The sequence below is a fragment of the Syngnathus floridae genome, unplaced genomic scaffold, assembly GCF_059516105.1.
Source record: "Syngnathus floridae isolate MCC-2025c unplaced genomic scaffold, RoL_Sflo_1.0 HiC_scaffold_46, whole genome shotgun sequence".
Taxonomy (NCBI): Eukaryota; Metazoa; Chordata; class Actinopteri; order Syngnathiformes; family Syngnathidae; genus Syngnathus; species Syngnathus floridae.
Window position 1 is genome coordinate 170,748 of NW_028284075.1, and position 22,840 is coordinate 193,587.

The window sequence follows — 22,840 nt, forward strand, 5'->3', positions numbered from 1 at the left end:
TTTATTTATGGTTATTTGTTAAATCAAGTACTGTTAGACATGAAATAGGAAGTGTTTAACATAAATGTTATGGCTACTCACCATTGTAGCTCGCTCCTGGTCAATGATACGAGCCTCTTCTTGCAGTGGAAAACTTGCAGCCAACAAACACCGTGGAACCTAAAGGAATGAAATTAAACATTAACATTTCGCCTCGACCAATTTTCACACGTACAACGCAACGCGGCTACACTTCTGCTATTACAAACGTAAATCTCCTTAAACACAATGAGTGTTACTTACCGTGTACGCTCTAGACGGTCCAGTTGCAAGCAGAAAATAAAGATATTTCTGTTGATAATCGTCGCTGCTCAGTGGCTCACGGCCATCGCGCCAACAGATTTGAATTTTGGCGGAGGTTCGGGCAATTACGTCATATCCGCGGCATTTGACTGCGACGTAATACCCGCTTATCTGAAACGGCAGTTAAAAGTAGAGTTACATCAAGTTTTCTTGGAACCTAAACGAATGAAAGAAAACTATCATCTGGCCACAACCAACATTCACAGATACAACACAACGTGCGGGGTTGAGGTTAAAGATTGAGTGAAGGGCCCTCGTTTTAAACTACTGTTTTGAAAAGGAGTGGGAACAAGTAAGACGTATTTAATTTATTTAATGGGAAGTAGTAAGACTTATTAAATTTATTTAATCTACTTTTCTTCCCAGGCAAAATTTGATGTGCTGCAATTCCAAATTTCCAAAGTGAATGAAGGAATGAAGTCCTTTAAATTATGATTTTGTATAAATACTAGGCATTAACACAAAATCGACGGCACAAAATGGGCAGACTTTACTTGTTTGAAAAGGACTGGTTACAAGACAGACTTTTTTAATTTATTTAATGGGAAGAAGACTTATTTAGTTTAATTGATCTATTTTTGTTCCCTGCCAAAATTCGATTTGCTGCAATTCCAAATTTCCAAAGTGAATGAAGGAAAGAAGTCGTTTAAATTATGATTTTGTTTAAATACTAGGCATAGACACAAAATCTACGGCACAAAATGGGCAGACTTTACTTGTTTGAAGAGGACTGGTTACAAGACAGACTTTTCTGATTTATTTAATGGGAAGAGGACTTATTTAGTTTATTTAATCTATTTTTGTTCCCTGGCAAAATTGGATTTGCTGAAATTGTATTTTGCCAAATCTCGATTTGAGACCTGATAGGAAGTATTAAACGCTTAGTTAAATCAATACAAGTTGGTAATAAGAGCGAGTAATGTTGGTTGAACCGATGAATGAAGGTTGAAAGCAATTTAAATTATGACTTTGTATAAATACTAGATATTAACAGAACATCTACTGCGCAAAATGGGCAGAGTTTACTTGTTTGAGAAGGAGTGGCTTATTCAAAACTAAGATTTATGTAATCTGTTTGTTCCCAGGCAAAATTGGATGTGATGCAATTCCAAATTTCACCACATGATGGTGCCCAATTTTGACTTCATAGGACATATTAAACACTTAGCTTGTTATTATGTTCAAGGTAATCAGATTTGTTTATCATTCTAATGGCCTCTTCAAAACTATTCTGGATTACTACTTTGGATCTATTCTACATTACTTGGCAACAACATACTCTGTAACAGATTAGGCAGTATAATCACATATGTTAACTTGAGAGTGCCCACACTCAATCTACTTATCGTGATGTGTTAAATCAATTACTGTTAGACATTATTTGTCTGATAATCTACCAAATCTTTGAATTGAAGAATTTGTGATTTAATTAATAGCTTGTTCAGGGTAATCAGACTTGTATATAATTCTAATGGCCTTCTTTTGAAAACTATTCTGAATTACAACTTTGGATCTTATATTACTTTGCAACAATCTACTCGGTGACAGATTAGGCAGTATAATCACATATGTTAACTTCAGTGCCCACACTGTATTTATTTATGGTTATTTGTTAAATCAAGTACTGTTAGACATGAAATAGGAAGTGTTTAACATAAATGTTATGGCTACTCACCATTGTAGCTCGCTCCTGGTCAATGATATGAGCCTCTTCTTGCAGTGGAAAACTTGCAGCCAACAAACACCGTGGAACCTAAAGGAATGAAATTAAACATTAACATTTCGCCCGGACCAACATTCACACGTACAACGCAACGCGGCTACACTTCTGCTATTACAAACGTAAATCTCCTTAAACACAACGAGTGTTACTTACCGTGTACGCTCTAGGCAAAATTGGATGTGATGCAATTCCAAATCTATCTGAAACGGCAGTTAAAAGTAGAGTTACATCAAGTTTTCTTTTTTAATCAACACAATCATTTACAACCGTTGACCAGAAAGAATCGTCGAAATTCGACGTCCCCCACAAACGCCACGCTCACTCGCTTTTCAGGGCAACAAAAGTACTTCTTTTTAAAAACGATGAGTTGTACTTACCGTGTACGCTCTGGACGGTCCAGTTGCAAGCAGAAAATAAAAATATTTCTCTTGTTAGTCGTATGTTACCATCCGCTGTGTCTTTGTCAACATCGCCGCCATTTTCCTACTTCCTGCTGCGAGCCACGCCCACGGATTTAAATTTGGGCGGAAGCTCTTTCCATTGGCGTCGTTTTCGCGTATAGCAAATCCGATTGGTTGGGAAGGGGGCACGGTTATGCAGCCGAGGAGTCCTGTGATCGGTGGGATGTAAAGTAGGCGTCGACGTCACGTCCGCGTCACGTGACCACGACGTGGCAGACGTCAAATAGCAACCGCTGTTTTGTTTAGTAGACTTACAGTTGTTATGCATTGACATAATGGCGCACACACCAAATAGATTTAAATAAATTAAATAATTCTTCTGCCCACTCTCTTTTAAACAAGTTAACTCTCCCCGCGGATTTGAATTCCGGCGAAAGTTACGCCCATCGACGTCACGTATGTCACGTGACCACGACGTGGCAGATGTCATATAGCAACCGCTGTTTTGTTTAGTAGATTTACAGTTGTTATGCATTGGCATAATGGTGTGCACTCAAAATAGATTTAAATAAATTAAATATTTCTTCTGCCTACTCCCTTTTAAACAAGTTAACTCTGCCCACGTCCATTGACGTCTTGTCTGCGTCACGTGACCACGACGTAGCGACGTCATATAGTAACCGCTGTTTTGACCAGTAGACTTAGTTATTATGCGTTGACATAATGGCGCACTGGTTAGCATGGCCACCTCTTAAGCATGATGATGCGGGTTCGACGCCTGATCAATGTTAGCATGGAGTGAGCTGAAGTGCATGGCGCTGAAGATTTGAATCTTTGAAATGCGCTGAGGTCTGACATATCAGGCAGAATGGTTTGCCATCACGTTCAACAAAAAATAGAAACTTTCCCACTCTGATTAAAACGTCCTGTGTTCATCTACGTATTTTCGTTTTGCTGTGCATCTTTTCCCTGCCATTTCGAGAGCCCAATTGACACTCATAGTTTAAAGAAATGTGTTTGCCCATCCTACTTTGTGGAATTTCACCACATGCGCTTTTGACCAAAATACCAAATTGAACTCAAGTGAAGCCAACACGCACAACCCCCCCCCCCCCCCCCCCACACACACACACACACACACACACAAATGTTGATATGAACATAAAAGAGCCGCATGCGGTTCGGGAGTTGCGGCTTGGCCAAACCTGTACTATACAACTTTATTTGTATAAAATTTTCACAACAGCTGTCACACAAACAAAGCGGGAAAAACCGAAGACGTGCGTGTTCCGCCCACGCTGGATTTATTTGCACCTTTGAAAAGACACCGTATTGCCGCAGATGTGGCAAAGAGTACTTTTGGGCATCTGAGACGGAAGGATGTCCAAAGCATCACGTCACCTGCTCTGGTAGGCATGGTGGTGGGACGTTGAGGTCAACCGCTTTGGGGTTGGCTGACTCTTTGATCGCAGGATGCCACACACTTGAAGACAGAAGCAGAAAAGCAGAGCTAAATGCAAAATGTACTCACCGGTGACTCCAATTTTTTTCCCCCCTGAAGAAACAGCTGGACGGGTGGCCCCGGCTGGCCAGTGGGACTCTTGTTATTCTGACCCTTTTTAGTGCGCGTTTGGGGCAACAACCGTTTTTTGTGGCGCTCTCTTCTGGTTCAAAAGTGCCCTGCATGTGAATTTGCTTTTCCTGCCTTCTGATTGGATGAGCGCCGGTGTGACGCGGTGCCTCTGTCACCGTGGCGGGGGGTATACGTTGGCATCGGAGCGTCTGCCAACGTCTGAGACCGGCTGGCAGTGTATCGGAGGTGTCGAGTGCGGTGCCGCTGGAGCTCACTCACCAGCTGGTGTTAGGGCCACAGAATGAAGGCCAAGGAGAAGAATAGAAAGAGAAACAGAAACTTCTCCTCCAATTGTTTGATTTGTCTCTTCTGAGCTTCGATGAATTCTTTCAGCTCTTTGTTCCTCTAGGACGGACAAATGGAAAGTGGCATTCAAAAGCCAGTAAGCGTGCAAGTAAGTGCTGGGCTGGCTTTGGGCCCTTACCTGTTGCGCGCTGTGCAGCAGATCCATTCTCTCTTGGAGGATGCAAGCGTCGCGCTCCCTCAACTCGCACATCAGGGCTCGCTTCCATTGGTCCACGGCGCTCCTAAGCTCTTCTCTCTGATCCGCCGTCAGCACGTCATTCACGCCAGCGTGGCTGGCTTTTTCGCCGTCCGTGGCGGGGCAGTCCCGCTGCGGTAGCGCCTCGTACAACATGGCCTCCAGCTCCAGGATCCTCTGGGCCGCAATCCTCGTCCATCAGTGGTCCGGCGGGAGATTTGAGGGCGGCTTACCTTATGAGCCTGGTCCATGGAACACTTCCTGAAGTCCAACTCTTCATCCAGGTAGCCCTTCTGCTTGCAGAACATATCCTAGCACAGCTCAAGGTCAGAATTGTTGGGGCACATTGCCGGAGTTCCCCTTGGCTGATGTCGCGTGTCTGTCTACCTTCTCACTTTCAATGTCCAACATCTTCTGTTGAAGTGCTGACTTGGTCACTTTGATGTATTCTAACCACTGAGGAAAGGCTGCTGTCACATAAGCAGAATGCGAGAGCGTGCGTGGACGTGCGCGTTACCTTCTCGGCTAGGGTGAGAAGGGTCCTGGCGTGAATCACGACCACCTGCTCCTCGTTGGTGAGATTCTGCAAGAGCCCAAAGGCACAGCGTCAACAAGCTTCTTTCAGCGCAAAGCCTTCCAAAAGTCACATTTGAGCCGCCGAGTCTCGTGGAGTGCGAACATAAGGAGTTCGACATACACTTACGGCGTTATAGCCCAGGATGTCCAGCTTCTTCATCAGATCACTGATGACGATGTCCGGGGGAAAGGCGCAAGGAGCAATGTAAGGTGTTCTGGGACCTCGGGTTAAGGTTAGGGTTGCGAGGGACGCCTTACGTACGCTCACGCCCTCGGCCTCGCAGTAGATCTGCAAAGGGCTGAGGCCGTCTGGGAAACGGACTTGCAGAAACTTCAAGACGGGGGAGCGCCACTCCCTCTCCTGAAAGGCAGAGGCATGCATCCGTCCGTCCGTCCGTCCGTCCGTCCGTCACATCTCTGGCCTCAACACGCTTGTGCGAGTCTTCCCACCTCCAGCTCCAGGATGCGGAACTCAAGCAGTTCGTTTTGGTCTCGGATATCCTGGATGTGCTCTTTCAGACGCGCTTCTTCCGCCTCCATCCGCCTGACCTGAAAAGACAGTCAGACCTCATCTGCGGGGCTTCCCGACAGGTGTGACGCCAAGCGACTCCGCCCAGCGCCTTTCTTTCCGTCACCTTTTCGGCCAACTGCTGATTGCTCTGACGCAGCAGCTGCTTCTCCTCCACCCACTTGACATTCTAGAAGAGACAAACGCGTGGACAGCTTTGGAATGTTGTGTCATTTTCATCCACAAATTCTTTGGTTGACTGGAAAATGACATTTGCTTTTCTCCGCATTTTCCCAGCCACGTTCGGGAGGGGGGGGGGGGGGGGGGGGGGTTGGTCCAGTAATGCCAGACGGATGAGTGACTGAAGAATGTAGCTATTTTGTCTGAGAAAAAGGTGTGCTCATTGATGAGCTTACCTGTCCTTGTTGCTTCAGCGCTGACTCCAGATCTGCTACTCTGCTTTGATAGTGACCCATTTCTACCATCAGCTTTTCTCTGGTCTGAAAGGAGGAGGAGGGAGGCTCCTCCTCCTCCTTTCAGACCAGAGAACACCCGAGGCTGGGTGAGAACGGGGAGGCTGCGACCCGGCCGGGGGTTGCGGGAAGGGGCGCCACCTTGATCTCCTTCTCGGCGTCGTAGTCCCCTTTCGCTGGTCTGGGCTAGCAGAGCGTAGGCTCGTTGCAGCGCTTGATATTCTTGCGTCAGCTGGCGGTAGCGAAGCTCCGCCTCTTCATGCACACACCAATGCAACACAGCACTAGTACCAGAATCAGTCAGACCGGCGACAAAGCACCCGCGACGCAAAGACGAGTCCGATTCCAGGCTGAAGAGGAATGTTTGGTGCCAATACGCTGGCAGAAATGGCGGGCTACCTCTTCGGGTTCCGTGTCGGGGGTTCTGTCGGTGTGAAAAGACAAGGACGATCCGTCCGAGTCCACCAACACGTCTTCGTCGTAGCCGTAAAATGTTTCGATGACCTGCGGGCGCGGAAGCAAACATCTCTCTGAACAAACTGAAGCGACACCTCACGATGAATCGACGAGAGGAACGATAGCGAGAAAAAGGCCATTTCATCTTGCGCAACACCAAGCAGCCGCAAACAAACAGACTCACCTTGCAGGACCTCACGCTTTGTTCCTCCTCAGAGATTCTCGACGTCGGTATCGTAGCAGCAAATCTCTCTCCTGTCGACACAAATAATCCGCCTTTGAGATTCTTTGGATGCAAAGGGAACGAACGGCTCCGGCGCAGAAACAAACGCGACTCACAATGACATTTCTGACATGAGCTCCTGTCTCCAGAGCCTGAAAAACACGTCACCGGCGATGATTGGAGGGACGCTCGTCTTTTCCAAAAGTGACAACTACAGGGTGTGTCAGGGTTTTCCAGATTATCTTTATCGTATCATTGTGTTGCTTTGACTTTGACTGCGACCTGTAATAAATAATATTATTTATCCCTTATTTATCCCTATCGCTTATCCCTTCCTACACAAAGTCGTAAAACACCCCTTGCTATGTTTTGACTAGAGGTCAAGGGCTTCCTCTATTCAATCCACTCTTACACCCACCCTGTTTCTCTTAATTAAAATGCTCGTGCAGGAGCCGAGAGTCAGACTTCATTCGTACAACGGATGGACTCTCCACCTGCAGGTGTCCAAAAGAACTTACTTGTCTCCCGTGTGGTTCTTGCAAAATAAGTTGGAGCGAGCGCAACTCTAACAGGGTGCATTTTGCCACTAGCTGCCTACGGACAATGACGTCGCGCTCGCGGCTCATGGTTGACGGGCTGAGCAGCCGGGCAAGTCCGTCGTTTTCAGCGCACAGCGAGTGGCAAAGGCGCTGACAAAACGGGAGCTTTGAGCTGCTGAAAACGGCAAAACAAGTCTAAAGCGTGTTCAAACGCGTGCGCACAATGCTCCTGCTTGAAAGGTCGGAATTTAAGGGGCCAATTTTTTGGATGGCGGCCGCCGGCCAAGCTTTGGACGGAAAAGGTTTCCTGGCGACAGCGAGCGAGCGCGGCGCTGCCGTACGTGCACCGAGTCGCCTGCCTGAAGACCTTGGACAAGTCGTCGATGATGTGCCGCTGCTCCACAACTTGAAGGAACTCCATTTCACCGTCCTGCTGGCCGCAACCGCGGTCCAGGTCATTGAGCGAACTAGGCCTTCTCTGTGGAACACAAATGCAGTGGACTCTGTTGGCACGCCGCCGTTGTCCGCGTCGACTTACCAAGCTTGCCATCTCCTCGTTCTCCTGGGTGACAAAGCGCACTTTGTTTTCAAGGCGACACAGCACCAGCGAGAGTTCTTCATTCTTCCTGCTCAGGCGTTTGTTTTTGTACAGGAGTGGCAGAAACTGGCTTTCTGTTTCTCTCAGTCGCTTTAGCTGCAAGCATGAAGTGCGGGATGTGAAAGACGCACAACACGCGGGCCAGAACGTATCCATTCCTTTTGCATCGGTTTGAACGGAATCGTGGCTTTGGCTCCCAATAAAAGACATCTACCAGGCAACCGACTCGCCGCGCCGCTCAACTAATAAGCAAGCGCAATGGGTGCCTCGCTGGATGGCGCGCATCAAACGTAGCGCAAACCTTCAAGCGTGCCGTCAATAAATTACCAGTTCATTGCGCTCTTCAGAAAGCAGGGCGTTTCGATCCTCCAGTTTCCTGATGACTGCGCTGAGCTCAGCGATTTTCAGATGAAACCGTCGCGTGTCCCGATCCTCCTGAGACTGAAAACGCCCCGCAACACACACACACAAGCACTCGTTCAAAGTTCAAAACTGTTTTTGTGCTACCTTCCTCCAGCAACGAACTAAGTCATGCGTACTGCAAGTGTGTGATGAGGTGGCTTACGCAATGAAGAGGATTGCTAGTAGCGGCGTTGACCCCACTTCCAGGGTAGTTTAGGCCCGCCCTTTGGGAATCCCTCAGGGCAGCGATCTGCTGCTCGGCAGCCTGAGTCTGCAGCTGAAGGCGGTGGACGTGGCCGGCCCCAGGGCTTCATCCAAAACACTAACCGCTCTGTCTTTCAGCTTGATCTCATCCGTCTGGATGTACAAACGGGGAGCGCTCAGGCAGGCGGGCAAACTCATTTGCCAGAATTGTGACAAAAACAAAGAGAGCAACCGGCCAATTTTTTTCTTGAATCGACTAGAACACCTTTGCTGTGACAAAAGCGAAGCGAGCAACCGGACATTTTCTTCTTGTGAAATAGAATAGAATAGAATGCCTTAGGTGTCATTGCACTGCAGGTATACAACGAAATTGGGAACATAGCCACGCACCGCGCATCTGATCAGTCCTACCAGTCGGCGGATCTCCCTCTCGCAGTCTCTCTTGGTTCGGCTCAGCTCCTCCCGATGCTGGTGATGAGCCGATCGGAGCTCGGCCGCTCGGGACTGCCAGGCCTGCTGGGCCGCTGCCAGGGCTTCTTCCGCGCTCCTGGTGGAGGCGACACCGCTCGGTCTCCCGACACCGCCGCGTCTCCTCCACCTCCGCCAGCAAAGCGCCCCCCCTCCTCACCTGAGCAGACATTGCGCCACACCGGGCCGTTGAGACCGCAACGGAGCGCCGCGACGCTTACTGGGGACAAGCTACACAATACGGTAGCGGCCGCATCGAAGCCCGACGTGGCGTGCGGATAGTCAGACACGGATAGAGCGGATCACCTTGTCCATGGAGCCGTCCCTCGGGCTGAGGACCAAGGCATTCAGTCGCTGGATCTCTCCATCTTTGATTTTGATCACTCTCATCAGCTCCATTTCATGCTGCCGCAGTAATGTCTCCCTGGTAATGGCTAACTCTTTCTGCTTCTCCTCATGGAGTTTGCTTTTGAGTTCCGTCATGGCGGCGGTGGCACGGTGGTGCTCCGCCCGCAGGTCCTGACTTCTCTCTCTCTCCAGACAGCTGACCTGACATGACTTAGACTTAGACAAACTTTATTGTCATCTTGTCTGCACATGGTGCATACAAAACGAAATTCCGTTGCATACGTCTTACAACAAAGTAGTGATATTGCAGTTGAATAGAAGTAACATACCCTATGAAAATATATATATATACATATATACTATATATATATATATATATATATATATATATTAAAAATAAGTATAAAGTGCAGCAGTGATAATTATGCAATAGTGCAAGTAGGCAAAACAGTATTCAAGAGTGTGCAGAGGAATGCTAAACCATGTATTAAACTTCTATTTAAAGGGTTTATACAAGTTCAGTAAAGTTGGTAGTGCGAGATAGTGCAAGATAGAGGTCCGTAGTGTCATAAAGTACAGTTCTGTGAATGTGTGATGCAGAGTTCAGTTTAGAGCTCAACAGTTCTAGTGTTCAACAGTCTGATGACAGCAGGGAAAAAGCTGTTGCAGAACCTGGTGGACCTGCAGCGGATGCTGCAAACCTCTTCCCAGAGGGCAGCAGGGAGAACAGTCCATGGTGGGGGTGTGATGGGTCATTGATGATGTTACGGGCACGGGACATGCAGCGCTGAGATGAAATGTCCTGAATGGAGGGAAGAGGAGCCCCTATGATCCTCTCTGCTGTCCTCACCACTCTCCTCACGTTCTTCCAATCGGAGGCGGTGCAGCCTCCACACCACACAGAGAGACAGCTTGTCAGAATGCTCTCTATGGTGCTCCTGTAGAACGTCCTCATGATGGGTGGGGGCAGGTGGGCTCTCCTCATCCTCCGCAGGAAGTACAAGCGCTTCTGTGCCCTCTTGACCAGTGCCGTAGTGTTCATAGTCCAGGTGAGGTCTTCTGTGATGTGGACCCCCAGGAATTTGGTGGTGCTGACCACCTCCACAGCTGAGCTGTTGATGATCAGTGGAGCGTGGTGAGGCTGTTTTTTCCTGAAGTCGACGATGATCTCCTTCATCTTCTCCTCATTCAGGATCAGGCTGTTTTCTCTGCACCAGCCCACCAGCTGCTCCACCTCCTCTCTGTAGTCCAGGTCGTTGTTGTCTCTGATGAGCCCCACCACCGTTGTGTCGTCTGCTGACTTCACGATGTGATTGGTGGTGAACCTGAGGACGCAGTCGTGTGTCATCAGGGTGCACAGCAGGGGGCTCAGGACGCAGCCCTGAAGGGAGCCTGTGCTGAGGGTGATGACATCAGAGGTGTTCTGTCCGACCCGGACTGACTGAGGTCTGTTGGTGAGGAAGTCTAGCAGCCAGTTGCGAAGGGGGGTGTTGAAGCCCAGGTGTTCCAATTTTCCTACCAGATGCTGTGGGATGATGGTGTTAAACGCTGAGCTGAAGTCCAGGAACAGCCTCCGCACATGGGTGTTCTTCTCCTCCAGGTGAGCCAGGCTCAGGTGAAGAACGGAGGAGATGGCGTCCTGAGTGGAGCGGTTTTGCCGGTCGGCAAACTGGAACGGGTCAAATAATAGGGGGAGTCTGGAAACGATGTGACCTTTAAGCAGCCTTTCGAAGCACTTCATCATAACCGGAGTCAGTGCAACAGGCCGGTAATCATTAAATGAGGTGATTTGAGGTTTCTTCGGCACCGGAATGATGGAGGCAGTCTTAAAGCACGCCGGCACTGTGGCTTGGCCCAGCGAGGTGTTAAAAATGTCTGTGATGACCCCAGCCAGATGACTTGCACATTCCCTGAACACACGCCCAGGAATGTTGTCGGGGCCAGGGGCCTTACAGGGGTTGACTCTCCTCAGGGTCTTCAACACATCGGCGGAGTCAAGGCAGAGTACCTCCTCTTCCTGATGGGGGACAGTTTTAACTGCTGGAGTGCCGTTTAGTGCCTCGAACCTCCCAAAGAAGTTATTTAGACCATTTAGAAAGTCAGCATCAACTACACCCACCGGGGGGGGGGGAGGGTGAGTTGTAGTCTGTAATCGCCCGTATGCCTTGCCACATACTCCTGATGTTTTTGACGTCGTGGAAACGATCCTGAAATTTTCGACTGCGGTCTCGCTTCGCTATCCTGATGGCACGGTTCAAGTTGGCTCTCGCTGTCCTCAGTGTCTCCTTGTCGCCAGACTTGAAGGCAGAGTTCCGCGCTCGTAGCGTTTGACGTACCTCCTCAGTCATCCAGGGTCGTTGGTTGCCCCGGGTGATGATATTCTTAGTGGTGCTGACGTCCTCGGTGCATTTGTTGATGTAGGCTGACACAGTCATGGCACACGCATGTCTAATCTACATCGGGAAAACTGGGAGGGAGGGAGGGAGGCAGGCAGGGAGGCAGGCAGGGAGGCAGGCAGGGAGGCAGGCAGTGTCTGTCTGTTGAGGTTTTCACCTTGTTCTTCTCCTGCTGAAGTTCTAACTGGACGTCCATCAGTTTGGTTCTCAGCTCGTCATTGGCGGCCTGAAGGGCGTCCGTTCGCTCCGCCTTGGCCCGCCCTGCCGGAGCTCGTTTGGACATCTCTTACTCGAGTCTCGCCCGGTCGTCAGTCAGAGATCACAACATTTGTACCTGGAGAGCACAAACGCAGCGCTGTTTTCCACTGGCTTCGAACTCAACTTCAATCGGTACCGTAACTTACAACATCATAAACATAGAACTAGCTTGACTTAGTCATTGAATAAATGCATTTGGTTCTTCAAAACTGCATCACGCAACATAGCGTGACCGAGACGGCCGTTATCCACCTGCGTGAAGTTATTTGGTGAAATGAATGAGATGTTTAAGACACCATCGTTCTGTCTCTATGTAGATGAAGGTAAATAATCGATTGCTGAAGGTCCAAAGGTGTTGTGATAAACAAATAAACATATTAGTGATTAGTGACATATTTGTGATAAACATATTAGGCAGGATAATCACATATGTTAACGTGACTGCCCACACTGTATTTATTTATGGTTATTTGTTAAATCGAGTACTGTTAGACATGAAATAGGAAGTGTTTAACATAAATGGAAGACGAAAGGGGTACTCACCATTGTAGCTCCTGCTGGTCAATGATACGAGCCTCTTCTTGCAGTGGAAAACATACAGCCAACAAACACCGTGGAACCTAAAGGAATGAAATTAAACATTAACATTTAGCCTCAACCAACATTCACAGATACAACGCAACGCAAACTACACAAACGTAAATCTTTTTAAACACAATGAGTTGTACTTACCGTGTACGCTCTAGACGGTCCACTTGCAAGCGGAAAATAAAGATATTTCTGTTGATAATCGTCGTGTTTGTATCCGGTGTCTCGCTCAAGGCCATTGCGCCCACAGATTTGAATTTTGGCGAGAGTTCAGCCTATTGACGTCATTTCCGCGGTGTAATACCCGCATATCTGAAACGGCAAAGTTAAGAGTAGAGTTAAATAAAGTTTTTAGTCAACGCAATAATTTACAACCGTTGACCAGTCGAAATAATCGTCGAAATTTGGCGTCTGTGGCTGGAAGCAGACGCCGAGTTCGACATTCCTCCCAAACGCCACACTCCCTCGCTTTTCAGGGCTAAAAAAAAACAGTTGTAATTACCTTGTACGCTCTAGACGGTCAAGTTGCAAGCTGAAAACAAAAATATTTGCCTTGTTAGTCATCGTGTTACTAACAGCTGTGTCTTGTTTGCCAGAACTGCCGCTTTCCTACTTCCTGTTGCAAGCCACGCCCACGGATTATAATTTTGCCGTGAGTTCCGCCTATTGACGTCATGTCCGCGTCACATGACTGCGACGTAATATTATCTAAAACTGTTTGTGCGGTATTGTGTTGTTCTGTGCGGTATTGTGTTATTCTGTGCGGCGTCGTGTTGTTCTGTGCGGCGTCGTGTTGTTCAGTGCGACGTCGTGTTGTTCAGTGCGGCATGGTGTTGTTCAGTGCGGCATGGTGTTGTTCAGTGCGGCATGGTGTTGTTCAGTGCGGCATAATGTTGTTCAGTGCGGCATGGTGTTGTTCAGTGCGGCATGGTGTTGTTCAGTGCGGCATGGTGTTGTTCAGTGCGGCATAATGTTGTTCAGTGCGCCATAATGTTGTTCAGTGCGGCATGGTGTTGTTCAGTGCGGGATGGTGTTGTTCAGTGCAGGATGGTGTTGTTCAGTGCGGCATGGTGTTGTTCAATGCGGCATGGTGTTGTTCAGTGCGGGATGGTGTTGTTCAGTGCGGCATGGTGTTGTTCAATGCGGCATGGTGTTGTTCAGTGCGGGATGGTGTTGTTCAGTGCAGGATGGTGTTGTTCAGTGCGGCATGGTGTTGTTCAGTGCGGAATGGTGTTGTTCAGTGCGGCATGGTGTTGTTCAGTGCGGCATGGTGTTGTTCAGTGCAGGATGGTGTTGTTCAATGCGGGATCGTGTTGTTCAGTGCGGCATGGTGTTGTTCAGTGCGGCATGGTGTTGTTCAGTGCGGCATAATGTTGTTCAGTGCGGCATGGTGTTGTTCAGTGCGGCAGGGTGTTGTTCAGTGCGGCATGGTGTTGTTCAGTGCGGCATGGTGTTGTTCAGTGCGGCATAATGTTGTCCAGTGCGCCATAATGTTGTTCAGTGCGGCATGGTGTTGTTTAGTGCGGGATGGTGTTGTTCAGTGCAGGATGGTGTTGTTCAGTGCGGCATGGTGTTGTTCAATGCGGCATGGTGTTGTTCAGTGCGGGATGGTGTTGTTCAGTGCGGCATGGTGTTGTTCAGTGCGGCATAATGTTGTTCAGTGCGGCATGGTGTTGTTCAGTGCGGCATGGTGTTGTTCAGTGCGGCATGGTGTTGTTCAGTGAGGCATGGTGTTGTTCAGTGCGGAATGGTGTTGTTCAGTGCGGCATGGTGTTGTTCAGTGCGGGATGGTGTTGTTCAATGCGGGATCGTGTTGTTCAGTGCGGGGTGGTGTTGTTCAGTGCAGGATGGTGTTGTTCAGTGCAGGATGGTGTTGTTCAGTGCGGCATGGTGTTGTTCAATGCAGGATCGTGTTGTTCAGTGCAGCATAATGTTGTTCAGTGCAGCATGGTGTTGTTCAGTGCGGCATGGTGTTGTTCAATGCGGCATGGTGTTGTTCAGTGCGGGATGGTGTTGTTCAGTGCGGCATGGTGTTTTTCAGTGCGGCATAATGTTGTTCAGTGCGGCATGGTGTTGTTCAGTGCGGCATGGTGTTGTTCAGTGCAGGATGGTGTTGTTCAGTGCGGCATGGTGTTGTTCAATGCAGGATCGTGTTGTTCAGTGCAGCATAATGTTGTTCAGTGCAGCATGGTGTTGTTCAGTGCGGCATGGTGTTGTTCAATGCGGCATGGTGTTGTTCACTGCGGGATGGTGTTGTTCAATGCGGGATCGTGTTGTTCAGTGCGGCATAATGTTGTTCAGTGCAGCATGGTGTTGTTCAGTGCGGCATGGTGTTGTTCAGTGCGACATAATGTTGTTTAGTGCGGCATAATGTTGTTCAGTGCGGCATAATGTTGTTCAGTGCGGCATGGTGTTGTTCAGTGCGGCATGGTGTTGTTCAGTGCGGCATGGTGTTGTTCAGTGCAGGATGGTGTTGTTCAGTGCGGCATGGTGTTGTTTAATGCGGCATGGTGTTGTTCAGTGCGGGATGGTGTTGTTCAGTGCAGGATGGTGTCGTTCAGTGCGGCATGGTGTTGTTCAGTGCGGAATGGTGTTGTTCAGTGCGGCATGGTGTTGTTCAGTGCGGCATGGTGTTGTTCAGTGCAGGATGGTGTTGTTCAATGCGGGATCGTGTTGTTCAGTGCGGCATGGTGTTGTTCAGTGCGGCATGGTGTTGTTCAGTGCGGCATAATGTTGTTCAGTGCGGCATGGTGTTGTTCAGTGCGGCATGGTGTTGTTCAGTGCGGCATGGTGTTGTTCAGTGCGGCATGGTGTTGTTCAGTGCGGCATAATGTTGTCCAGTGCGCCATAATGTTGTTCAGTGCGGCATGGTGTTGTTTAGTGCGGGATGGTGTTGTTCAGTGCAGGATGGTGTTGTTCAGTGCGGCATGGTGTTGTTCAATGCGGCATGGTGTTGTTCAGTGCGGGATGGTGTTGTTCAGTGCGGCATGGTGTTGTTCAGTGCGGCATAATGTTGTTCAGTGCGGCATGGTGTTGTTCAGTGCGGCATGGTGTTGTTCAGTGCGGCATGGTGTTGTTCAGTGCGGCATGGTGTTGTTCAGTGCGGAATGGTGTTGTTCAGTGCGGCATGGTGTTGTTCAGTGCGGGATGGTGTTCAATGCGGGATCGTGTTGTTCAGTGCGGGGTGGTGTTGTTCAGTGCAGGATGGTGTTGTTCAGTGCAGGATGGTGTTGTTCAGTGCGGCATGGTGTTGTTCAATGCAGGATCGTGTTGTTCAGTGCAGCATAATGTTGTTCAGTGCAGCATGGTGTTGTTCAGTGCGGCATGGTGTTGTTCAATGCGGCATGGTGTTGTTCAGTGCGGGATGGTGTTGTTCAGTGCGGCATGGTGTTTTTCAGTGCGGCATAATGTTGTTCAGTGCGGCATGGTGTTGTTCAGTGCGGCATGGTGTTGTTCAGTGCGACATAATGTTGTTCAGTGCGGCATAATGTTGTTCAGTGCGGCATGGTGTTGTTCAGTGCGGCATGGTGTTGTTCAGTGCGGCATGGTGTTGTTCAGTGCGGCATGGTGTTGTTCAGTGCAGGATGGTGTTGTTCAGTGCAGGATGGTGTTGTTCAATGCGGCATGGTGTTGTTCAGTGCGGGATGGTGTTGTTCAGTGCAGGATGGTGTTGTTCAGTGCGGCATGGTGTTGTTCAGTGCGGAATGGTGTTGTTCAGTGCGGCATGGTGTTGTTCAGTGCGGCATGGTGTTGTTCAGTGCAGGATGGTGTTATTCAATGCGGGATGGTGTTGTTCAGTGCGGGATGGTGTTGTTCAGTGCAGGATGGTGTTGTTCAGTGCGGCATGGTGTTGTTCAATGCGGCATGGTGTTGTTCAGTGCAGGATGGTGTTGTTCAGTGCGGCATGGTGTTGTTCAATGCGGCATGGTGTTGTTCAATGCGGCATGGTGTTGTTCAGTGCGGCATGGTGTTGTTCAGTGCGGCATGGTGTTGTTCAGTGCAGCGTAATGTTGTTCAGTGCGGCATGGTGTTGTTCAGTGCGGAATGGTGTTGTTCAGTGCAGGATGGTGTTGTTCAGTGCGGCATGGTGTTGTTCAGTGCGGCATAATGTTGTCCAGTGCGCCATAATGTTGTTCAGTGCGGCATAATGTTGTTCAGTGCGGCATGGTGTTGTTCAGTGCGGCATGGTGTTGTTCAGTGCGGCATGGTGTTGTTCAGTGCGGCATGGTGTTGTTCAGTGCGGCATAATGTTGTCCAGTGCGCCATAATGTTGTTCAGTGCGGCATGGTGTTGTTTAGTGCGGGATGGTGTTGTTCAGTGCAGGATGGTGTTGTTCAGTGCGGCATGGTGTTGTTCAATGCGGCATGGTGTTGTTCAGTGCGGGATGGTGTTGTTCAGTGCGGCATGGTGTTGTTCAGTGCGGCATAATGTTGTTCAGTGCGGCATGGTGTTGTTCAGTGCGGCATGGTGTTGTTCAGTGCGGCATGGTGTTGTTCAGTGCGGCATGGTGTTGTTCAGTGCGGAATGGTGTTGTTCAGTGCGGCATGGTGTTGTTCAGTGCGGGATGGTGTTCAATGCGGGATCGTGTTGTTCAGTGCGGGGTGGTGTTGTTCAGTGCAGGATGGTGTTGTTCAGTGCAGGATGGTGTTGTTCAGTGCGGCATGGTGTTGTTCAATGCAGGATCGTGTTGTTCAGTGCAGCATAATGTTGTTCAGTGCAGCATGGTGTTGTTCAGTGCGGCATGGTGTTGTTCAATGCGGCATGGTGTTGTTCAGTGCGGGATGGTGTTGTTCAGTGCGGCATGGTGTTTTTCAGTGCGGCATAATGTTGTTCAGTGCGGCATGGTGTTGTTCAGTGCGGCATGGTGTTGTTCAGTGCGACATAATGTTGTTCAGTGCGGCATAATGTTGTTCAGTGCGGCATGGTGTTGTTCAGTGCGGCATGGTGTTGTTCAGTGCGGCATGGTGTTGTTCAGTGCGGCATGGTGTTGTTCAGTGCAGGATGGTGTTGTTCAGTGCAGGATGGTGTTGTTCAATGCGGCATGGTGTTGTTCAGTGCGGGATGGTGTTGTTCAGTGCAGGATGGTGTTGTTCAGTGCGGCATGGTGTTGTTCAGTGCGGAATGGTGTTGTTCAGTGCGGCATGGTGTTGTTCAGTGCGGCATGGTGTTGTTCAGTGCAGGATGGTGTTGTTCAATGCGGGATGGTGTTGTTCAGTGCGGGATGGTGTTGTTCAGTGCAGGATGGTGTTGTTCAGTGCGGCATGGTGTTGTTCAATGCGGCATGGTGTTGTTCAGTGCAGGATGGTGTTGTTCAGTGCGGCATGGTGTTGTTCAATGCGGCATGGTGTTGTTCAATGCGGCATGGTGTTGTTCAGTGCGGCATGGTGTTGTTCAGTGCGGCATGGTGTTGTTCAGTGCAGCGTAATGTTGTTCAGTGCGGCATGGTGTTGTTCAGTGCGGAATGGTGTTGTTCAGTGCGGCATGGTGTTGTTCAGTGCAGGATGGTGTTGTTCAGTGCGGCATGGTGTTGCTCAGTGCGGCATGGTGTTGTTCAGTGCGGGATGGTGTTGTTCATTGCGGCATGGTGTTGTTCAGTGCGGCATGGTGTTGTTCAGTGCGGCATGGTGTTGTTCAGTGCGGCATAATGTTGTTCAGTGCGCCATAATGTTGTTCAGTGCGGCATGGTGTTGTTCAGTGCGGGATGGTGTTGTTCAGTGCAGGATGGTGTTGTTCAGTGCGGCATGGTGTTGTTCAGTGCGGCATAATGTTGTTTAGTGCGGCATAATGTTGTTCAGTGCGGCATAATGTTGTTCAGTGCGGGATGGTGTTGTTCATTGCGGCATGGTGTTGTTCAGTGCGGCATGGTGTTGTTCAGTGCGGCATGGTGTTGTTCAGTGCGGGATGGTGTTGTTCAGTGCAGGATGGTGTTGTTCAGTGCGGCATGGTGTTGTTCAGTGCGGCATGGTGTTGTTCATTTCGGCATAATGTTGTTCAGTGCGGCATAATGTTGTTTAGTGCGGCATGGTGTTGTTCAGTGCGGGATGGCGTTGTTCAGTGCGTTATAATGTTGTTCAGTGCGGCATGGTGTTGTTCAGTGCGGCATGGTGTTGTTCAGTGCGGCATGGTGTTGTTCAGTGCGGCATAATGTTGTTCAGTGCGGCATAATGTTGTTCAGTGCGGCATGGTGTTGTTCAGTGCGGGATGGTGTTGTTCAGTGCGGGATGGTGTTGTTCAGTGCGGCATGGTGTTGTTCAGTGCGGCATGGTGTTCAATGCGGAATGGTGTTGTTCAGTGCAGGATGGTGTTGTTCAGTGCGGCATGGTGTTGTTCAGTGCGGCATAATGTTGTTCAGTGCGGCATGGTGTTGTTCAGTGCGGCATGGTGTTGTTCAGTGCGGCATGGTGTTGTTCAGTGCGGCATAATGTTGTTCAGTGCGGCATGGTGTTGTTCAGTGCGGCATGGTGTTGTTCAATGCGGCATAATGTTCAGTGCGGCATAATGTTGTTCAGTGCGGCATGGTGTTGTTCAGTGCGGGATGGTGTTGTTCAGTGCAGGATGGTGTTGTTCAGTGCGGCATGGTGTTCAGTGCGGGATGGTGTCTTTCAGTGCGGCATGGTGTCGTTCAGTGCGGCATGGTGTCTTTCAGTGCGGCATGGTGTCGTTCAGTGAGGCATGGTGTTGTTCAGTGCGGCATGGTGTTGTTTAGTGCGGCATGGTGTTGTTCAGTGCGGGATGGTGTTGTTCAGTGTGGCATGGTGTTCAGTGCGGCATGGTGTTGTTCAGTGCGGTATCGTGCTGTTCAGTGCGGTATCGTGTTTCTCAGTGCGGTATCGTGTTGTTCAGTGCAGTATCGTTGTGTTGTTCGTATTGTGTTTAACACTTAGCCTCTAACACTTAGCCTCTAACACTTAGCCTCTAGCATCTAGAAGGTAAATAAATAGGAAGGAAGGACTCACCGGTGACGTCTTCGCCCACGTCCAAGCGTTGTACTTTGTATTTTCATCCTTCTGACAGTGGAAAACATAGCCAACAAACACCGTGGAACCTAAACGAATGAAAGAAAACTATCATTTGGCCACAACCAACATTCACAGATACAACACAATGTGACGTGCGGGGTTGAGGTTAAAGGTTGAGTGAAGGGCCCTCGTTTTAAACTACTTTTTTGAAAAGGATTGGGAACAAGTAAGACGTATTTAATTTATTTAATGGGAAGTAGTAAGAGCTATTGAATTTAATCTATGTATTATATTCTATTGTATTGTATTCTGTTGTATTCTTTTGGATTGTATTCACACTAACCCCACTAAAACTTCAGCCCACAAAAACTCGCCTCTGGCGCCTAGCCTCTGGCACTTAGCCTCTAACACTTAGCCTTTAACACTTAGCCTTTAACACTTAGCCTTTAACACTTAGCCTAGAAGGTGAATAAATAGGGTTAAAGGTTGAGTGAAGGGACCTCGTTTTAAACTACTTTTTTGTAAAGGAGTGGGAACAAGTAAGACGTATTTAATTTATTTAATGGGAAGTAGTAAGACTTATTAAATTTATTTAATCTACTTTTCTTCCCAGGCAAAATTTGATGTGCTGCAATTCCAAATTTCCAAAGTGAATGAAGGAATGAAGTCCTTTAAATTATGATTTTGTATAAATACTAGGCATTAACACAAAATCGACGGCACAAAATGGGCAGACTTTACTTGTTTGAAAAGGACTGGTTACAAGACAGACTTTTTTAATTTATTTAATGGGAAGAAGACTTATTTAGTTTAATTGATCTATTTTTGTTCCCTGGCAAAATTCGATTTGCTGCAATTCCAAATTTCCAAAGTGAATGAAGGAAAGAAGTCGTTTAAATTATGATTTTGTTTAAATACTAGGCATAGACACAAAATCTACGGCACAAAATGGGCAGACTTTACTTGTTTGAAGAGGACTGGTTACAAGACAGACTTTTCTGATTTATTTAATGGGAAGAAGACTTATTTAGTTTATTTAATCTATTTTTGTTCCCTGGCAAAATTGGATTTGCTGAAATTGTATTTTGCCAAATCTTGCCTTGAGACCTGATAGGAAGTATTAAACGCTTAGTTAAATCAATACAAGTTGGTAATAAGAGCGAGTAATGTTGGTTGAACCGATGAATGAAGGTTGAAAGCAATTTAAATTATGACTTTGTATAAATACTAGATATTAACAGAACATCTACTGTGCGAAATGGGCAGAGTTTACTTGTTTGAGAAGGAGTGGCTTATTCAAAACTAAGATTTATTTAATCTGTTTGTTCCCAGGCAAAATTGGATGTGATGCAATTCCAAATTTCACCACATGATGGTGCCCAATTTTGACTTCATAGGACATATTAAACACTTAGCTTGTTATTATGTTCAAGGTAATCAGATTTGTTTATTATTCTAATGGCCTCTTCAAAACTATTCTGGATTACTACTTTGGATCTATTCTACATTACTTGGCAACAACATACTCTGTAACAGATTAGGCAGTATAATCATATCTGTTAACTTGAGAGTGCCCACACTCAATCTACTTATCGTGATGTGTTAAATCAATTACTGTTAGACATTATTTGTCTGATAATCTACCAAATCTTTGAATTGAAGAATTTGTGATTTAATTAATAGCTTGTTGTTATGTTAAGGGTAATCAGACTTGTATATAATTCTAATGGCCTTCTTTTGAAAACTATTCTGAATTACAACTTTGGATCTTATATTACTTTGCAACAATCTACTCCGTGACAGATTAGGCAGTATAATCACATATGTTAACTTCAGTGCCCACACTGTATTTATTTATGGTTATTTGTTAAATCAAGTACTGTTAGACATGAAATAGGAAGTGTTTAACATAAATGTTATGGCTACTCACCATTGTAGCTCGCTCCTGGTCAATGATACGAGCCTCTTCTTGCAGTGGAAAACTTGCAGCCAACAAACACCGTGGAACCTAAAGGAATGAAATTAAACATTAACATTTCGCCTCGACCAATTTTCACACGTACAACGCAACGCGGCTACACTTCTGCTATTACAAACGTAAATCTCCTTAACCACAATGAGTGTTACTTACCGTGTACGCTCTAGACGGTCCAGTTGCAAGCAGAAAATAAAGATATTTCTGTTGATAATCGTCGCTGCTCAGTGGCTCACGGCCATCGCGCCAACAGATTTGAATTTTGGCGGAGGTTCGGGCAATTACGTCATATCCACGGCACATGACTGCGACGTAATACCCGCTTATCTGAAACGGCAGTTAAAAGTAGAGTTACATCAAGTTTTCTTGGAACCTAAACGAATGAAAGAAAACTATCATTTGGCCACAACCAACATTCACAGATACAACACAACGTGCGGGGTTGGGGTTAAAGATTGAGTGAAGGGCCCTCGTTTTAAACTACTGTTTTGAAAAGGAGTGGGAACAAGTAAGACGTATTTAATTTATTTAATGGGAAGTAGTAAGACTTATTAAATTTATTTAATCTACTTTTCTTCCCAGGCAAAATTTGATGTGCTGCAATTCCAAATTTCCAAAGTGAATGAAGGAATGAAGTCCTTTAAATTATGATTTTGTATAAATACTAGGCATTAACACAAAATCGACGGCACAAAATGGGCAGACTTTACTTGTTTGAAAAGGACTGGTTACAAGACAGACTTTTTTAATTTATTTAATGGGAAGAAGACTTATTTAGTTTAATTGATCTATTTTTGTTCCCTGCCAAAATTCGATTTGCTGCAATTCCAAATTTCCAAAGTGAATGAAGGAAAGAAGTCGTTTAAATTATGATTTTGTTTAAATACTAGGCATAGACACAAAATCTACAGCACAAAATGGGCAGACTTTACTTGTTTGAAGAGGACTGGTTACAAGACAGACTTTTCTGATTTATTTAATGGGAAGAGGACTTATTTAGTTTATTTAATCTATTTTTGTTCCCTGGCAAAATTGGATTTGCTGAAATTGTATTTTGCCAAATCTCGATTTGAGACCTGATAGGAAGTATTAAACGCTTAGTTAAATCAATACAAGTTGGTAATAAGAGCGAGTAATGTTGGTTGAACCGATGAATGAAGGTTGAAAGCAATTTAAATTATGACTTTGTATAAATACTAGATATTAACAGAACATCTACTGCGCAAAATGGGCAGAGTTTACTTGTTTGAGAAGGAGTGGCTTATTCAAAACTAAGATTTATGTAATCT

At 47.2% G+C, this 22,840-nt stretch overlaps 2 long non-coding RNA genes across 2 annotated transcripts; both read right to left on the reverse strand.

Moving 5' to 3' along the window:
- Window positions 1-261: 261 nt before the first annotated feature.
- On the reverse strand, window positions 262-2,878 carry LOC148378414 (uncharacterized). The gene is made up of 3 exons (XR_015855893.1): window positions 2,443-2,878; window positions 2,018-2,261; window positions 262-453 (listed from the first exon to the last, which is right to left on the reverse strand). It is a non-coding gene; the product is annotated as an uncharacterized LOC148378414 (long non-coding RNA).
- Window positions 2,879-12,765: 9,887 nt separating this feature from the next.
- On the reverse strand, window positions 12,766-21,585 carry LOC148378415 (uncharacterized). Its single transcript, XR_015855908.1, has 4 exons — window positions 21,507-21,585; window positions 19,574-19,662; window positions 13,120-13,149; window positions 12,766-12,929 (listed from the first exon to the last, which is right to left on the reverse strand). It is a non-coding gene; the product is annotated as an uncharacterized LOC148378415 (long non-coding RNA).
- Between the last annotated feature and the right edge of the window lie 1,255 nt (window positions 21,586-22,840).